The sequence below is a fragment of the Haliaeetus albicilla genome, chromosome 7 (genome assembly GCF_947461875.1).
Source record: "Haliaeetus albicilla chromosome 7, bHalAlb1.1, whole genome shotgun sequence".
NCBI lineage: Eukaryota > Metazoa > Chordata > Aves > Accipitriformes > Accipitridae > Haliaeetus > Haliaeetus albicilla.
In genome coordinates this window covers 28,244,335-28,250,334 of record NC_091489.1, presented here as the reverse complement: position 1 = coordinate 28,250,334, position 6,000 = coordinate 28,244,335, and the positions used below count along the sequence as shown (strand labels likewise).

Sequence of the window (6,000 nt, the reverse complement as noted above, 5' to 3'; positions counted from 1 at the left end):
CAAAGGCATGGAGAAACAGAACTATGAGATGACTAGGGGGAAATGTGAGGAGCAGAGAAAACAATGTTGTTAGAAGCAGCAGAGAAGGGGCTCAACATATGAATTACGTATGTCCTTGTGGAGGAAAAACAAGTCTTGGGAGGATAGCTGAAAGCAGTAACTAGCAGTCTGGAGAATGAGAGAAAGTGACTGGGCTTGTTGGGACATATAAACAAGCTGGTGAGGCTCAGGACCTGCTGCTGAATTCAAAATTCAGTATCAGAATTCAAATCAGTATCTTCCTCGTTGTCCCAATCAAGCTCTGAAGATAAGGTTCAAGGGCTCCTTGTGAATGACTTTGGCCGAGAGCAGGGGATGTGTGTGCACAGGTTTGTGCTGGGGTCCCATGCTGTGATGGCACTGATGAGACAGGGAGGCAGCTGCCTCCTCCTCCTGTGTCTTGTATCTGTTGCAGAGATGAGTTCCTGCACTGAGAACTCTTCTTACAGGGTTGCTTCCAAGTGGCAGGCACCCCAACTTCTGTTTCATTTCATCCAACCCAAAGTTAAACTGAAAGGAGGTAAAGATGATTGAATAGAGTCATAACAACATACATACTGCATCAGCTTTTGGTCTGTAGAGTACTGGTGTAAAGCAGTTATAGTTGTAATTCTCCACCCACGGGTGGTTAGGGAGGTACAAATGTGTGCAGCAGAACATAGGACAAACTGCTGTGGGTACACTTAATTAACAGTGAACATGCACAATACTAATCATCTCATCTTTGATTGTATGCAAGTATAGCACAGATCATGAGAACCTGAACAGTAAGCTGCAGGCCTCTACTATATGATTGCATAGAGGATCTTTCGCAGCTGGGGTTAGTTCCATGGCTTTTTGCAGGCAAATCAGTAGAGAATGACAAAACCACAGAGGAACAGTGGAAAAGGTCTTACCTTAGTGATCTATGGTGTACACAGATTGCAAGATGTAGTGCTAAGAGACCTGAGATGTATTTTTCATTTCACAAGATGTAATTGCTCTAGTTGTGAAATAACATTTAAGATTTTTTCTCTTTGTTTTTTGCATAATGGAAGAAGGGGAATCCTGCATCATGGAAAATGTTTTCTGCCCCAAATGAAGACTACTGTTCTAAAATTCCTCAGGATGCATAACTGAAGATTTTATTAGTCAAAAGAAGTCTTCCAAGATCATCATCATTTATTACAGTTCCTGTGTTTTTCATTCCAATGAGATTTATAATTATAAACTGGTAATTAAAGAGGCTCCTCTCTGTAATTCCATAGGAATTCCACTGTGATCTGACATTAATTAACAACCAATTATAAATTATGATATAACTTTTAAAAAACCCACCAGTGTCTGGATGCCTTCTTTCAGTTACAATGAAATGTTAGAAGGAATTTTGCTTTTGCAAGCTGGAGCCTTGTTGCAGATTGATTGGTACTACCGTACGCTATGGGTATGTTTCCATGATGCAGCAACTATATGGATGGGCAGATTGGACCTACTAAGGTTTTGAAAGAATTTTTATACTCAACTTTCTTGTAAGAGGCATCTGTCTGACAGGATTTCAACCTTCTGTCATGTCAACAGGTGTGCACACTTTAATGCTTAGATTTTATCTGACTTGTTACGTAAATTAGAATGATATGATGCATTGCTTTTATGCCTGATGGGAGCTCTCTCTGGCTTGAAAGTGTATTTTAAATAATTATAGCCAATCAGGAAAAAGACAAAAATAGTTACTGGCTCCAATGAGAATGTCTGTGGAGTAGAGTAGATGTGATAGCAGGTTAAGGGGATAAACTTTCAAAGTTCTGGCATTATTTGGCCATCTGCATTAAAGATCTGATATCTAATGCAATTTGTACATCCCCAAAATCTGACAGGTAGAATGCTACCTAGAGATATGTGGGTAATAAAACACCTGGTACGTGTGGATAATCAGTACTAAACATCTCTCCTTTTTTCGCCTTTTCTGTATTTCTTTTACTTTTTTTTTTACCTTTTTTTTGTGAACTCAGGTCTGTAATCATCATTAAGCTTGTCAGAAAGATGGGGGAGGTGGGATGACACCAAAATCGATTACTTGCAAAGCCATGTAGAGAACAAAAGACATAAAAGGAGACAACAGATTCTTTTTGCATGGATGAAATAATGAGGTAAGTTTTCAAAGCCTTGCCCTGCAGATTAACTTCCACCATCTCCATTAAGCCTAATGAAAATAATGTGTGTGTTTCTGGGTATTTCTTAGCCACGCTCCTCCCTTGCGTCTTTGCAGCTCCTCCCTGGGACCTTCCACAACTACTTTGATCAAACCTCCAAGACCTCTCCCATGAAGTGCGGCTTCTGATCTGATCAAAGTTAGTATAGGTAACAGAGTGAAGTGTGGGCCTTTTAGTCATCTCCACAACCAGCTTTCATTATTGTAAAGCAACACTGGTCTGAGCACGAAGTTGTTCAGGAAAGTAATAGTGTGGCTTATTTAGCAGCCAACTTTTGTTGGCTTTGGAGTCCTCACTGTTTCTCAGGGTCAGTGTGGTTGCGTGGATGTACATCATTTATTTTTCCATTGTAATTTTTTGCCATTTTACAAAAGGGGAAATCTATGGGAGCAATCCTCTTATTTAAACTCAGACAAATCCAATACTCTTGACCAAGAGATAGACCTGCCTGTTGCTTTCTCCCTCATTAATGTGAATGTACCTGTGCTCCTATAAAATAGATAAGATTTCAGCTGGGAAATTCCCATTAAAATCTCATCCTGTTATGTTGCATCTAACTTGTTATCAGGGCATCTCTGAATAGCTTTGCCAGTTAGCCAGAGATGTGTCACTGACAGCAAGGAACACAGTGCAGCTTTGACCTAGGGAAATGTTATAAACTTGCTAGATCAGATCAGCATCAGCGGTGAATCAGCCTACTGCTATTGGACCCAGAGAGTACACATGAACTAAACTTGCTGGTTTTACTTGTAACTATCCCTAGAAGGGATTAAGTTTTTAAGATCTGGCTACATGCATTTCAGATATTAATGCGTTCTTTTGGTTCTGTGCCTGAATAAGATTTAGAGGAATTTGGAGAACAGCTGAACGCTAAAGCTTTAGGAGATCCAGCGTCAAAGCAGGCCTCATAGTTACCAACATCCTGTCAGCAAATCCTAATGTTCTATATTTAACCTACTATTAAAATTATTTTTTGTTATTTTTGTCTACCTTCAACTTAAAAGTTTGGTTTCTGTAAGATTGGAGAACAATCTCAGTTAAGGTTATAAAATTTATCTCACTGCTTTCTTTTTAGCTCTCTGTTGATCTGATGGCAGCTGAAAGGGCAAATGAGAAAGGTAGGTGTTATGTTTCAAGGGGAGAGTTATAAAAGTCTAAACTGTATCCAAAGTATATTTTCCTCCTAATAATGAGAACTGGATGAACAGCGTTTAAAAAAATATGAACCTGCCCCAACTACATTGGTTCAGAACTAACTGATCTAATGCGGTTTTCCGAAGAATAATTGATATTATATAATCATAACTGGCAGTTTATGTCATGAAAGTGACACTTGACACTTTCCTGCTAACCCGTTTAACATCATCAATTAAAACATCACTTGTGTAATGACATTTTAGTAACCAGTTTAATATCATAAATTATGACATCACCTTCTTTTATGGCATCAAGGTTGAATAAAAGGTTTTCTTTAGAAAAGAGAAAAAGGAAAAAAAGGAGGAAATCTTAATATTGCTCCTCATTTTGTTCTTATAAAAGGTACATATGTTCTAGCGCTCTGGTCACTGTCCTTATTAGGGAGGATCTAAGAACTTAAAATCTGCAAACAAGGGTGAAATAAACAATTTAAAAGAATGTGCTTCAGATTAGCACAACCTCCCAGTAGACAGTAGTGTCCTTTGCATAACACCGGTGGAAATCATCCAGAAATGGAGAAGGAAGAACGGGCATGCTCATGGAACCTGATGAACTCAATTACAGTGTAGTAATATTTACTGAGATGTGGTGTGAGAGTTCAAGATTGCGTCATTACCAACCAGTGGATGTTGTCTTTCTTCATGGTCAGTGGCTTTAAAGAAATCCTTTATATCTTATTCTTCACTGAATGGTCAGATTTGGGTGCTGGAGGCTGGTATTTTACACCTCAGACTCTTGTGGGCACTGGATTTTATGATGACTGCTGGTGATTTGAGTCCTGAGTTGGCAAATGGCTCCCTTTGTTTATATCTATTTAGCCTCATGGAACCAGACAGGAGCCAGACATGAACTGAGTTCAGAGGTTTCTCAGTTAAGCTAAGGTCTCTATGAATATGTGTCTTTGTAGGATTAGCTGCGAGGAGTCAAATATTTTAAGTATATTGTGTGTGTTCAGAGCTGGCTTTCTAGAGGCACATAGCATCAGCTTCCCTCTCTTCATACCAAGGTCAATAAAAGTGTGACCAAAAAAGTGACCACAGCCACAAGCAGAACAATTCATAATCAAGCATTTTCAAAATTATTCCTGCAATTTTTTCTCTTGAAACTGAATCATTACCATATTAAGTTGTGCTGAACTCCACGGCAACTCTACCCTGAGATAACGCCCAGTGCCCAGTGTGTCTTCTAGCACTTGTGCAGAAACTTAACCTTGTACATGCAGATGGTCCCTGTGAATCATGTGCTTCTCCCATGGCTTGCCTTCATATCAGGTCCTTGGTTTGCAAAGTGGGCAAAGAATCCTAGACAGAAAGTCAAATTCACATTGTAAAAACTGAACAACTGTTACTGAGGCATAAGCATTTCCCTGAGTAATCCAGAATAATTTCCCTTGCTAATTCCCAGACTGTAAATCAAGGATATGACAAATGGGTGCTGCACGGCATCTGGGCAACTGCTCTATCCTCAATCAAGTGTCCAGTGCTCAAGAGATGCCCAAATACTGGCAAGAAGGTGGCAAGTCGGTAAGTATGATAACACTTCTTAAATTACAGACAAAATTTTAAGCAAATCTATGTAAATTGTCAGTGCATATCTTAGTGGTCTCCTGAGGATGCCATGATTTACCTACTCTCTTTTCTCAACATTTTTTCAGAAGTTTTTTCCCCCCATGAATATTTATGTCGATGCCTCATTTGCTGACTGAATTTCCACTCTGCTGGAATTATGCTTCCCCATAGTGCACCCAGGAAAGGTGAGCTGTTAGAGGTGAGAAAAAGAGATTCCATGACCTTTAGGAAATAGCAAGTGGCACTAGATAAAACCTATTCTGTGAGAGGTTACTTATGGATTGGTTGGACATAATTACCAAAAAATTATTATCTCTCTGAAACAATTAACTTCTGGTAGATCAGAGTCCAAATCTCCAGAAGCTCTGAACTTTTGCAAATTGGCTTTGCCCATTGCCAGTCCTAGGCAATGAGTAATTCTTAAAATAGCGTAAGTGATAGATACCACATATTTGTAGTTAGGAGTATGGACTTATTTACAGCTGGCATTTTTTTTAAAGTGAGTTGTAAATGTTAAGGTGCTAGATTCAATGCTTATGAATGTGTTTCCTTGGTGATAAAGCTTTCACTAAGCATGTTATCTATCTGTGCTATCTTATATGCAGACAAGAGATGATTCACACTATATGTTATAGGTCTTGTGCTTTAAAATTGAATCCTCTATTGACTTATGGCTGAAAAACATAGAAATCAAACCCACAGCTGGTTCTTCTTAAAAGTGAAGTTTTGGCAAAAACAGTGAAGGCTTTAACACATTACAAAAGTGTGCGGTTTTAAAAGTTGTTTTACTTCGTATTTTCTCTCTGCAAAACACTCCCTGAAGTTAGGAGTGCTCTTGGGTTTCATCTTGCAGTTTCAGCAGAACATAGCTTTGATTTTGCATGCCCTGCTACTGCCTATTACATGCAAAGAAGGTGTTAGTTCATGGGGGTACACAGATTAAATGAACAAATACATAGAATGAAATCTTTCTGGCACAAAGCAGCAGTTTATCTAATGATGAAGCA

General features: G+C 38.9%; 1 long non-coding RNA gene across 1 annotated transcript; it reads left to right on the top strand.

The window, feature by feature from the left end:
- The first annotated feature begins 1,785 nt into the window (after positions 1 to 1,785).
- LOC138685865 (uncharacterized) lies at positions 1,786 to 5,186 on the top strand. The gene is made up of 4 exons (XR_011325247.1): positions 1,786 to 2,165; positions 3,304 to 3,346; positions 4,830 to 4,948; positions 5,080 to 5,186. It is a non-coding gene; the product is annotated as an uncharacterized lncRNA (long non-coding RNA).
- Positions 5,187 to 6,000: the final 814 nt, after the last annotated feature.